This window comes from Oncorhynchus clarkii, chromosome 33, assembly GCF_045791955.1.
Source record: "Oncorhynchus clarkii lewisi isolate Uvic-CL-2024 chromosome 33, UVic_Ocla_1.0, whole genome shotgun sequence".
Lineage (NCBI taxonomy): Eukaryota > Metazoa > Chordata > Actinopteri > Salmoniformes > Salmonidae > Oncorhynchus > Oncorhynchus clarkii.
Window position 1 is genome coordinate 19,200,061 of NC_092179.1, and position 13,409 is coordinate 19,213,469.

At 44.6% G+C, this 13,409-nt stretch overlaps 1 protein-coding gene across 2 annotated transcripts in view; it reads left to right on the plus strand.

The window, feature by feature from the left end:
• The window catches only part of LOC139393190 (synaptotagmin-1-like), a 232,308-nt gene that overhangs the window by 51,336 nt on the left and 167,563 nt on the right, over positions 1–13,409 (plus strand). For both annotated transcript variants that reach the window (XM_071141620.1, XM_071141623.1), the window contains exon 2: positions 11,519–11,569. The gene's annotated coding sequence lies outside the window, so the exon portion shown is untranslated. The remainder of the gene's footprint in view (positions 1–11,518; positions 11,570–13,409) is intronic.

Below are 13,409 nucleotides of genomic sequence, written 5' to 3' on the forward strand. Positions count from 1 at the left end.
GAAATGAATTTGGCCAAACCTTCTGTGGCTCGCCTTGCCTCCGTATTAATAAATTTAACACAGTGAAAGTAATTACGTTATTTTCAGGCAGCAATGAGTTATTGGAGGACAATGACTATTGTTTGTAGTGTTGGGAGGACTACCATAGAGTGTGACCGTGGGGGCTGTGTCGGTGAAGATTTAGCATTTTGGGATATTTTGAAAGGAACGAAGGGGCCATGGGATGGAAGTTCCATGTACCAGAGGCTGAAATGAACCTGACGTCGATTGGGGACAATGTCTCAGAGCCAAATTTAAAGGGCAGTTCCACTGACTTCGACATTTCCTCTGGTTTTCTCATTGAACCACTGTAGCAACAACTATCGGCCTCTTTCAGCTCTCTCAAGAACAAGTTATTACGTCAGCTAAATAAAAAGAGTCTGTCTCTGTAATCACACATCTCCATGTGTAAGTACCAATGCATCGCTTCACACTGCATTCTAAACCAGCCCCAGACAATCTTTGTCAACAGCAGATCAACAAATAATTTGCAAACAGCCTTCATTGCAGAGAGGATCATTTCCATCCGGAACCTGTTGAAAACGAGACCCTAGGGGGGACGACGCCATCCATTATAGCCACATCAAAATGAAAGTTGCCCTGTGTGAAAGGGATTGGCAGAATAGAGGTTGATCATAATTGCCTAGTTCGCGAGGGCCCGGGCAGATTTCCTCTGCCAAATCTATTCTTCCAATCCAAATCTGTCTCCGATCAGCCTGTTCTCAAGGCTGCGTGGTGTGATGATGCTGCTAGCTTCGGGGAGGAGGGAAGCAATGGATAGACTCCATTCTGCCTGCATGGCTTCTCTATGGAGGAAGACTGAGATTTTCAGATTAATGAAAGCTCGCCTCCTTTCCCTGTCAGGGGCAATATCTTCATGCCAGATATTGTCTCTGTGTTGTTACCACTAAACATTGTTCCTCCCCCACTAGCCCTCTTCTCTGGTTTCTATTAAATACATATTGTGAAATAAAATCTATGTCGTCTGGCCATCCGTTGTGTGTTAATGTTCTCTCATAATTGCATGTGGACATGTTGTGGTTGTGTTAATAGCCATTAAATGTGTAAGCCTGTGGCAGAAGATGAATGGATCCTAAAGGCATTGTTGCCATGAACAGCAGGATGGACAGCTGTTCCCTTCCATGACAGTCATTTAACTTTGAGGAGAACCTGGGATAATCACTTGATATATTGGGTGTGTTTGTGCAGAGACACTTGCATCATATGGTACATTGGAGGAATAGGAGGCAGTAAAGTGGTTTAATCCTTAATAACGTTAATGGAGTAATGATTTTTACTTACGTAGTTGTTTGCCGGCAAATGCCATGTGTTCATTTTAAAAACCTTTTTAAACATGCATTTACATTTACACTATCAATGACTTTTGGAATTGAAAATAATTCCTTTGGTTGAGGTTTTCAAGCATTGGTTATTGCCTACACTTCCCCATGATCAAAATCATGGTCACCAGTATAATGACTCAGATATCCAAATTAAGTCCTACCTGAGTGGCCTCCCACCAGCACTCCCTCTCCCCTCCCCTCTCCGCCCCAGCCCAACCCCGTCCCCATGTCTTTGATGTCTGGAGTAATTAGCCATCACCTGTGAAGTAGAGAGGGTAACCAAGGCACCTCCGTGTAGCACTCCATTTTTCCTGCTAATGATGATAGTTTCTTCCAGGCAACGTTCCAGCGCATTTCCTATCAAATGTGGCGAAACGTGCGGCCCAGACCTCCACAGTGGCACGGCCCGACAGGAGAGATACCTACCTGCAGGATTTTATTAGCCTCCTTGCTATCTCCTCCTCACAAGACTGACCTGAGAAAGGTCAAGCGCAAATGCTTTCGGATGTTGATTCTTCCTCGCTGTGGATCAATTTGATTTGCGAGCACCATTTTGGCAAAGAGAAAAATGGGTACACAAATGATGTGCCCACAAATAGAGGCTGTTTTAATACAAAACAATTGCTATTAATCCAGCAATGATACATTGCACTGTATGTAACACATTGCTGAATGATATTGCTCCATGGTGCCTTACAGTAGTAATGCTTATCGTGTAATGCTTGTTCTTTATGGCAGATGTACATTGTCATTACCCCCACTTACTTTGATTAAAAAGCCATCTTTACACAAAGGGGGGCAACGTAATACCTCTCCCCCATTGATTTTATGAAGCTTGTTGCTGCATGTCAGAATGGCAATAAAGCCTCTACACTGTGATAATGTCAGTCCACACCTCTGACAAGCTTGTATATTAAATGCCTGCTATGGGATTTAGCATAATGTAAAGGCATTAAGATGGTCCTTCATTTATTTTGAGGGGAAGGGTTGGGAGGGTTGGGCAAGAGAGTAATTGTGAGATGTTCCATAGGGTCCATTGGATTGTGAATAAATTGTACAACCTTGTGTGAAGCCATTTAATAAACACACAGCCTTTTCCCTCACTGAGCAACGGACAGGTGGGTTAAATAAACCACAATTTATGAGAATGATTCCAATATCATCAGTATGATAATTGGTTTCTTTTGCTCTGTTATGAAGAAATGCTGTTCGCTGACCAATATTCTAAATTGCAGTGAACATCACAGAAACAATGTAACACGGTATTTTGGCCTCTTTGCATCAGACCATTGTTTAGCTAACCCCCACACACACTTCAACTCAACAGTTTAACCTACCACCTAACTGAGCTTTTAGTTGTCACTTGCTTGAGCTCGTTCAATCGATAGACCACGCAGGCCGTGTCACATTAAAGTCAGATGTCTCCATTGAGATCAAATTGGCTTCTTGGCCTTTGTATGGAAAACGCTCCAGAAGACACATGTGATGAACATGCCCTTTCAGGGCAGCAGAGTGGACTAGTGGTCAACATAGTACGTCTGCTCCCTGGACAGTCACAGACAGCCATTTATTGCCTCGAATGCTGACAATTCTTGGTTCCCAGAAGGTTTCAGGTAGGTTAAGAACAACATGCCACTACCTCTTTTTTTGTCAATTTTCTTTGTTTTCTTAGACAGTAACTCTCTTATAATCTGAACGTTAGGAAACTTCTTCCTCATCTCCTTGCAGTCACCTCTATGACAGCGGCACACCCTGCCTGGCTGCATCTACATCAACGTAGGATGCATTGTAAGTGTAAAAGGGTTGGTCATTGTCGCATGCTACTGTCATAGAGCCGGCTCCCACTGTGCTCAGCCAAGGAAATTAATTGGAGACATGAAAGGTGGAGTAACATTTTGTGAGGTGAGCTCAAAAGTTACACATATAACCTAGCTGGTAATCAAAGGCCAAACCAGTGGAATGAAATGGCAGGAAGGGACAGAGTAGATGGCAATTCAGGAAATGATTACTTATCTGCAGCAGTACCTCCGAGGGCAAGAGAGGACTATGAACGACGTAGGCAATCAACAAAATTGTGTTGAAAAAGTGTCTCGAAAAGGTTCACGATTAATAATGGCGGAGTTCGTTTGGCTGAGGTGTGCAACCTTGCGTAAAAGGACGAACCTGTTGACATCAATTATGAAAGGTGCAAATCTATCCATTAACTTGAGTACTTTGTAATTTATATTAATTTAATCCTGTTCACACTTCCACTGTGGTACTGTAGCTCTTAACCCTGTCAATAGATGAAAGCCCAGATCCTTTTCTCTCATTTCAGCTCATATTCCCCAGTTCAAAGCTATTTTCCACATACCTCATTCAGAGCTTCTATCAAACTTCTGAAATACTTGGATGAAGGACCATACAAGCTTAATATTAAAATGCATCAAAACTTCTAAATGAATACTGATTTGACTGCTACACAGTTCGACTGAGTTGTATATAGCCAAACTTTGGCCTTATAGAAAGGTTATCCCTGGCTTTCTCTGGCTTGCTGTACTATCAGTGTGCTCCAGAGAGTACCAGCATGCCACAGAGCCAGTTATTCTGAAAGGGATAGAGGGATAGAGGGAGCCAGAGGGAAGGTGCTGTATGTGTCAAGCGTAAATACCAAACTCTGATCAAGCCAATCATGGCACCCTGCGAGCATCATCTGATTGGCTTGGCCTTGCGTCAGGGAACACTCTCTCTCCCCCCGATGGCCATTACAGAATCCCATCATGGCCAGAGTAATTTTCTCTCTCTTGATTTCTGGTTCCAGTGAGAAACCAAGTGTGTGATCAAACTAAATGCTACTTGTTACATTTAGGCAGTGTTGACTTCTAAATGCCTTCTGTCTGGCCGAACTGGGCTCTTATGTCTGCCGAGCTGGGCTCTTCTGTCTGGCCGAGCTGGGCTCTTTATGTCTGCCAAGCTGGGCTCTTGTGTCTGGCCGAGCTGGGCTCTTCTGTGTGGCCGAGCTGGGCTCTTCTACAGGCCTGCAAATGGGGAGGGAGTCCTGGGGAGTGTGGAGGCAGGCCTGTGGCGTAGGGAGGCAGGCCTGAGGAGTGGGCAGGCAGGCCTGTGGCATAGGGAGGCAGGCCTGAGGAGTGAGGAGGCAGGCCTGTGGCGTAGGGAGGCAGGCCTGGGGAGTGAGGAGGCAGGTCTGTGGCGTAGGGAGGCAGGCCTGAGGAGTGGGGAGGCAGGCCTGTGGCGTAGGGAAGCAGGCCTGAGGAGTGAGGAGGCAGGCGTGAGGAGTGGGGAGGCAAGCCTGTGGCGTAGGGAGGCAGGCCTGAGGAGTGGGGAGGCAGGCCTGTGGCGTAGGGAGGCAGGCCTGAGGAGTGAGGAGGCAGGCCTGAGGAGTGAGGAGGCAGGCCTGTGGCGTAGGGAGGCAGGCCTGAGGAGTGGGGAGGCAGGCCTGAGGAATGGGGAGGCAGGCCTGAGGAGTGAGGAGGCAGGCCTGTGGCGTAGGGAGGCAGGCCTGAGGAGTGGGGAGGCAGGCCTGTGGCGTAGGGAGGCAGGCCTGAGGAGTGGGGAAGCAGGCCTGTGGCGTAGGGAGGAAGGCCTGAGGAGTGGGGAGGCAGGCTTGAGGAGTGGGGAGGCAGGCCTGGGGAGTGGGGAGGCAGGCCTGAGGAGTGGGGAGGCAGGCCTGAGGAGTGGGGAGACAGGCCTGAGGAGTGGGGAGGCAGGCCTCGGGCGTAGGGAGGCAGGCCTGAGGAGTGGGGAGGCAGGCCTGTGGCGTAGGGAGGCAGGCCTGAGGAGTGGGGAGGCAGGCCTGGGGCGTAGGGAGGCAGGCCTGAGGAGTGGGAAGGCAGGCTTGAGGAGTGTGGAGACAGGCCTGGGGAGTGGGGAGGCAGGCCTGAGGAGTGGGGAGGCAGGCCTTAGGAGTGGGGAGGCAGGCCTCGGGTGTAGGGAGGCAGGCCTGAGGAGTGGGGAGGCAGGCCTGTGGTGTAGGGAGGCAGGCCTGAGGAGTGGGGAGGCAGGCCTGGGGCGTAGGGAGGCAGGCCTGAGGAGTGGGGAGGCAGGCCTGTGGTGTAGGGAGGCAGGCCTGAGGAGTGGGGAGGCAGTCCTGGGGTGTAGGGAGGCCGGCCTGAGGAGTGGGGAGGCAGGCCTGAGGAGTGGGGAGGCATGCCTGGGGCGTGGGGAGGCAGGCCTAAGGAGTGAGGAATCCTCTTGGACAGAGGTCAGTCCCTCTGCTTGATGTACAGAGGGAGTTCAACAGAGAATCAGGAGGAACAACACTTCTGCTGTTTTGTTTATAGTTTAAATGCATTGCCCAATTAATGTTATTTTTGTAAATGGCCTCCATTGCCAATCAGTGCAATCCACATTGCATCTGTATAGATTAGAGACCCCTTGTCGATTAGGATTTGGGCTGGGGGTTGTGAGGGAAATGCAAATGAATGATAATTGAGCCAATCATCTGATGAACCTCTGAATCCATTAGATAACTAAGCACCAGTAGATCACTGATGAAACTGAGGAAGGACCATTAATTCCCTAATGAAAGAGGTCTCCTCCACTGGGGGTGTGTCAAAGGGACTTGCTAATGGACCTACCTCAGCACAATCATGCTGTTAGTCTATTGCTCCCCCCAACTGAAACCAAAACTATTGAAGAGCTTCTGTTGTTGTTCATGTCAAGTTTGTCATCCTGTTGGCTCTATAGTGAATTACACAGAGGTGGCAAAATCTAAAATCTGAACATGTAACAAGCAAAGAAAGATCCATCCTCCACTGTGAAGTGTATAGCCCTCAGCAGTTGATCAACGTCGCTGTTTTGCATTTGAGGGCATAAAGCACCTTTAAAACATTCAAACGAATAGGCCATTGGGGAAGATGGTGCCTGGTCCCAAGAAATCACACACACACACACACCCTCTCATAGAACAGCTATTTTTAGACCTGGCTCGACACCCTCAAATGAGCCATATCTTGTGCTCTGCTTAGCCAGGTCCCTATTTGGAAAAGCAAAGAGTCAATGAATGCCAATGAGGCTGATCCCCCTGGGCATTTGAGCTCTATTCTGGGATGATAACTATGGGCAGCCTCCAAGGGGAAGAGCGAGCAACCTCGTGTTTATTTCCCAGCCCGTTATGTTCTCCTATGCCGGAGAATGATTTGTCTAATCTCTCATGAAATACCTTTTTAGTGGAGGAACGGCGGTGGCGACTCTCAAAGCCCTCCTGCTGGCCACTCACAAATATCATTGGCTAATTAATGGCTGTTTACATCTCAGTCTTCTGGAGCAGAATGGACTCCTCCTATGCTATTTATTCTCAGCCATAAAGAATCATAAAACAATAAATGTTTTTTTCTCCTTCATCTACATGGAAACAGAGAGACATATTCATTTTTGTTTTGGACAGAAACTGGAATTCCACTTTGGTAGTCTGAATAAGCATTCAAGCGGCAGTTATTGAGGAAGTTCTGAGGAGAAACTTTAAAAAGTTCAGAAAAGTGAATCTTAAGGGGGTTTCAGAGATTGTTGGAATCTGTTTCAAATGTTAATCACCCCTAGACACCCCTGTCTGAAGAGAAGGTGCTGTCAGTGAAGTTTAAAAGAAGCTTGGAGATGTGCCAGGTCTCTGTCCTGTTAGATGCCATGTTTCCACTCTTCCACACACCATGGACAGCCAATTAGAGGAGATTTCTGTCCATAAGCCCCAGCTATGTCAGAAGTATGACCAGTGACAAGGTGTAATGAGACACATGGCCTTTCCCTGGTGGCATTAGTCAGCCTAAGAACAACCACAGCCACAATGACCGACCGAGTTCAACTTCTGCACACCCGGATGATCAAAGAGCCCCATTTCTGTTGAAGCCCAAATCTAATCGCTTGACACCCTCTACCAAAGGTAACAAACAACTTTCAGGATGGTTACCCCTCATAGCCTGTTTCTCATCAAGTGTTTGTTGTGCCCAATGGAATCCCGCAGCAAAGGATGCCAATTCTTTCCCTCAGGTGGAGGAGAATGGTCTTCTGCTCTGGGTCCACGGGGGCCAGTTGGGCTGCATTGTCACCCTAAACAACAAAGGGCCGTACTGAGTTCCTGGGATCATTATTCTCTCATGAATTACCCACAACCCCCGCAAAAAAACTCCTTCCCAAGGCCGTGAGGTGGCACACCGTCGGTGGGTCATTGTGTTTCTTCACCGACGAGGATGATGCTTATGGTTTATGCATGGAGGTCTTTTCTCTTTGAAACACAGAGAGACAGAGCAGCGTGAGTGGCGCCATAGAGCCTGAGTGAATGCTTCGAGATCTGTTTATTGACATCTGGTTGTTTTCTATTCTTCTCTGTAATCCATGGCAGCCCTGGTTGTTGTCATCATCTGAACCTGGTTGAGTGGCTGGGATCCATTTTGTTTCTTTGTGTGTGCTTCATTGTCTGCCATCTGCCTCCTGAAAATGAAACCACCATGTCAATTTCTGTGTCCTTTTGTTCTGGCACAGATCACTCGGACCCACCCTGAAATGGGAAATGGATGTGACTTACATGTTTAGGATTGCGTGAGGTTTTGAAAATAATTAAATGTATTTTATGTTAGTATCTAAGAGGGTGGTATTGTTATAAGAATATGTAGCTGTATTCAACTTTGCAAAATAAAAGTGTTCCATTTTGATGCACTGAGTGCTAAACCGAGTGAAATGGAATAATGTTCTGGCTGCAACCATGCCATTAAGGGAGGAAAAATGGATTTTGTGAAAAACAACCAAACGACAAAGAGGTAGAAAGGTTATTTTAAAAAGCCTCCCATCTGTCCATTTTTATGGCTCCGAATCCGTCAGTACTTCTAAATGAATAGGGTCACCTCTACGTCAACATTCAGTAAAAAGCTACAATGCTGCCACTTCAGCTATCTTTGGCTTTATCCAACACTGACTGAATCAGGAGTGTATTCACAGCTCTTAGTTATCACTCACTGGAGTTTGAGTCATGTGAGCGCATCATCACTAGGCTGTGAAAGGAAAATGTCACCTCCACAGGAACAGGATGGAGAGGAGAGGGGCCTCTTAAGTGGAAGTACATTGTCGTCAATGCTTTCCAAAAACAAAACCCGAATTAATCACAAAGGTTGTTTTCTATCACGCACAGCCTTGGGCAATTCAATCACACCAGGGCGCCATTAGTGCTGTTGCCAAGTTTGAAAAAAGTACAAAGATGGAAACAAGTATGAGGTCATTAGTGATGTCATACATTTTGGCATGAAGAGGATCTCTATGGTTGAACGAACTTTTCTTCAATTCACTGATCATTGTTTGTCTTTCATCAATCCACATCCAATTTAAAACCAACCCCAGTAAAGTAAGTTAAATGTCTGACAGAAGCTAAACTGGATTTATTGGCTAATGGTTGTGATATCCTGTACAGCTTCTGGTTGAAGGCCATGGGCAAGGTGCATTTTGAGAGTACAAGCAGAACCACAGTGGTACAGTTACAACTCTATTTTCAACAGAATTGTTGACTCAGCCAAGTCATGGCACAAATTGGATCTTCCACAGAGCCAAGCTTGTTTGATCAAGTGATCTGTGACACAACATGCTGGGAAGGTTTTTGTTTAAATCAGCGCTGTCTATTACATAACCCATTATGATGTTTGATGTTGCTTATATATGATTTGAGAAGCATGTGTAAGGCATTTGAAGACTTTATGAATGCTCTATAAAGCCTATCTTGTCTCAGTGTATGCATATTCGTGTGCATCTACAATTACTTAAAAAGCCATTTGATAATATTCAGAGCTCATGACTAAAATGGAAATGTGTCAACTTTTCTAAACTGGCAACTTGTTTTTGAAACTGCCACATGATGAATCTAGGGCATGATGATGAATGTACCTTTTGCATAATGCAATAGTAAGATGAAGGAGTAGGGATAGGAACTTTAGTCTGACAATGTTAAAAAGATCCATTCTAAGCATCATTTCTAACAGCATCCTTACAAGTCACCATCTTTTCAACTCCACTGTCTGTCAGATTGACAGGCCAGTAAAACAAAGGGAAATCCGTTCTATTATTCACAAAATAACCAACATATACACGTGTTAATCTCACTTCTTCTCCACATTTAAATCCAGTTAGTGACATGGGAGTGCATTTTCATGTCAAATTAGCTGTTCCACGTCTTGAAACACCATGTCGCTGTTCATGGTGCTGAATTCACATAGGTAGCATTCAGTCTAGTTGTCGGAAAACGATGTAAACAAATCAGAACAGGCTACCTTTACTGGGCTACCTCTATAAACATACAAACAACTGACTTTCGTTCATTACGATACAATAATAGGAGTCATACCATAAAGGCTAGTGCATGACTAGTGCAATTACGCGATTCACATAGGGAAGGAGAAAGAGAAGCACATGATCATTGGTTGAATACTATTCTGCAGTCTGTTGCCAGACGTGGGCATAGTCACTACACTAGTCTATGGATATTATGGCTGGATGCGATTATCAGTTACATCCGTGGATTTAGTAGGTGAGTAGCTCATCCTTTTGATGTGTTAGTTGAAACAAAATCTAGCAACATTGTGAGAAAATTAAATATATATTTTGCCCATTCATTTTGAAGGACACGTGCTTATTTGTCTGCCACATTGCTGTGTTGCCGCTTGATCTATGGGTGTTCTTTTGTTCATGGTTGGAGCGATTATTGCATATACATAAAAATACTATACAATACTATACATACTTAACATTAGATATCCTTCGTTTTCGAGACAGAATAAGCGTGTTCTGTAAAGGAAGCATCTTTGATTGACTTGGCAATGAGCCAATCTCTTATTGGAAGTTGGTTGGTGCTGTACAGGGTAATTTAAACAAATAGAAAGTTAATTTGAGCGAATTAGTGGTTTGTTTATTGGCAACAATCTGACAATTATTTAGGTAAAAAATGATAGCTTTCCCTGTTCCGTGGTAAGAACAATGAAATCGCGCTTGTTTCCTTGGTTCGCTTTATAAATATTGTAGTTTAGAGACATTTGCATTCGAATGTGTTTCGAAGCCTTAACACAAAGGTTAAAATAGTGATGATGGTTTCTTTTACATTCAGTGCGTTTCCATGATCATAGTTTATGGTTGCAAATAGAGGCATGAATAGCCTATGCCATATATACTCTACAGCTGCTTTCCCCAACTGACGATTTTATTTGACCAGCAAATCAACTCCAATGAATTAGAATTGTGGAAATCTTCCAAAGTATTCCCATGCATTACACAAACATGGGATCTATTCAAATGTAAGAAATGTTTATAATTATTATGTTCTAGTAACATATTATGTCTGTTTTGGGCTTCTTGCGGTCAATTTACAAATGATTATGTTCTGGCCCCTTGACCATCCAAGAAAAAATCGTCCCGCAGCTGAATCTATTTGATGATCCGTGCTCTACAGGTCAAAATGCCTCTCTCAGTAGGTTTGTGTGTTGGCTTCAACAACCTCCAACCATCAAGCTTTTCTTAATTACCAGAATCCATTTCTATTTACCAAGCCTCTCTGGAGTACAAACCTACTTCTTTCTCACTTTTAATTTGTGTGCACTTCAATGCACAGGTCCTTATTTGGTCATTCAGATAATAATAATGCAATCTTCCCTTTTCAGATCTGACGTGGTACCCCAGTATGTTAATTAACGGGTATCATATTGGCTCAATGTAAAACTCTGCATTTGGGCTAGAGCAAAACTGTTATTCACAACACAATGAATCAAATGTTCAGATTAAGGTAACAGTTGTGAGGGCTACTGGGAGTCTAGGTTCCTCTGCTGTCAATACGATCCTTCTCTGGACTAGTTTCTGTTCACATTGCTGTTTTACCATGCTCACCTACTTCCCACTATACAGTTTTAGACTTGAAGCAGAAGCTCCTATTCTCCTTTGTGAGAAAACACACTCATAGTCATGTTTGAGTTCACTGAACCACATGTTGTTTTAATGTTGCCTTGGCCTACGTTCACTCTTGTACAGTGTGATTCTCTCTCTCTCTTCTCTGTGACTGCTGCTCTCTGCTGACCCTCGTCTCGTTCTCTTGGATGGCCCTAGGCAGTTCTGCCTTTATATTGAATGTGTTTGGACACGCATGCCAGATCTAATACCACTGTCTGTCTCTTTTGCAGTGAAACAACCATAGGAAGAACAAAAAGGAATCTACACCGACTGAAGACGTTGTAAGTGTCTAATTACATTGTTCCTTGAATCAACATATAACATTTCACAAATTGTGTTGTGCTTGCAGTGGTGTATATTTCTGGCAACACCATCCCATCCCAAATCTAATGAAACAACCTTCAAAATCTGTCCATTTCGATTTTAAGATCAACAAATAACCTTAAATTCATTCGATTTTCATCTCTCTTATCAAACTTAAGAGAACAGATGACTACACATATAGGCCTACTGTAACGCTCAATGAGTGAATGGGTGTGGAGTCAGGCGCAGAGAGCAAAGGATGCGGGAAAAAACACGCTTTAATGTCCAAAATCAAAAGGAACAAAATAGTTATACCCAACACAGGCGTAACTATTACTACAATAAGTACCCTTAAGTAAAAATACCAGGACAGCGAGAAAACCCAACAAACCACGAACACCTCTCACAAATACAGAAGAACAAGCCCGCACAAACAGAAGCGGGCTAAACAAACTTAAATAACACCACCCTAACAACCAAACAATAAACAGGTGAAAACAATTAGACAAAACCAAATGAACACGGAACAAAGGATCGGTGGCAGCTAGTAGACCGGCGACGACGACCGCCGAGCGCCACCCAAATAAGAAGGGGAGCCACCTTCTTCGGTATATATATTGTCGCATGCAATAATCTGTACTCTTAATAATCATAATTATTGTTCTTATTATTATATTTTGCCAACTCCACTGCAATTCCCCGATTTAGGAATACCACGTTTCTCGACCTTTTGCGTGAATCACAGGTTGGTGTCAATGGGAGATTTATGCAAAATGTGGCTTATATGCTCTTACTGTATCTACATGCATTTAGCCTATAGCGCCTGAGCAGTACACACACAGTGAGATACTCCATGGGACATCTTATTGAAACATTTTAAAAGCAGCTGACGCACATACTGTCACTCAACTTACCATATCAAATTAGTGAATTGACCAGGGAACCAGAATCCAGAATGCCTGATGTCCTCTGGTCTCATTTGGGATGCAGACATTGTACTGCTGCTTGCTCTAATGAGATCTCTTGGTTGGAGAATCTAATATTCACCACCGAGGCTACAACATGGCCCCCAAGTCAGTGACTCTGAGGACTGTACGATAATCCAATGGAGTGGAGTCATCTGTGATCAAGAAGAACTAGAGAGGCAATAGAATAGAGCCACACTCCAGAGGAGAATGTTCTGTAAGGGATCTGTAGTGTGTGTCGAATTACCAATAGATGGCAGTGAAACATGATGACTTCTTCTCTCCACAAGTCCTGATTTAGGATCAGTTTTTCCTTTTAGATCACAATGAATATGATTACATGAACAGGGGAAGCTGATCCGAGATAAGCAGTCTTATTCTGAGTCGCTTGACACATACGGCCCTTCGTCTTTACAGTAGAGTATATATGTTTGCTCGTTTTTGCTTGTGGCTGGTGGCTGGTTTGGAAGGACAGGCAGCTACAGTACAGAGATGAGTAATTAACACTGCCTCATTTGACATGATGGAGTACCCAGTGTGTGTGTGTGTCCCAATGCGTCTTCAAGGCTCTTTGCTGCTGTCTCCCCACCACCACCACCCTGATCCCCATCTCCAGATCCCCCAGCCTCATCCTATTAGCTGGCATATTAACCACCACCCATGTTTTACGATCGGGACATAATCCCACCCTGTCATGGTGTTCTGTCTTTATAGTAAGACAAGTCTCCTTGCTACCGTTCTTGTGTTTACTCTTTGCCAAGTGAGTCCCTCCTCTTCTCCACGTAGCCTCCCCACCTTTGAGGCAGGGGCAGGGGTGTACTGGCAACAATCACACCCCCTTAATCCATTTAGA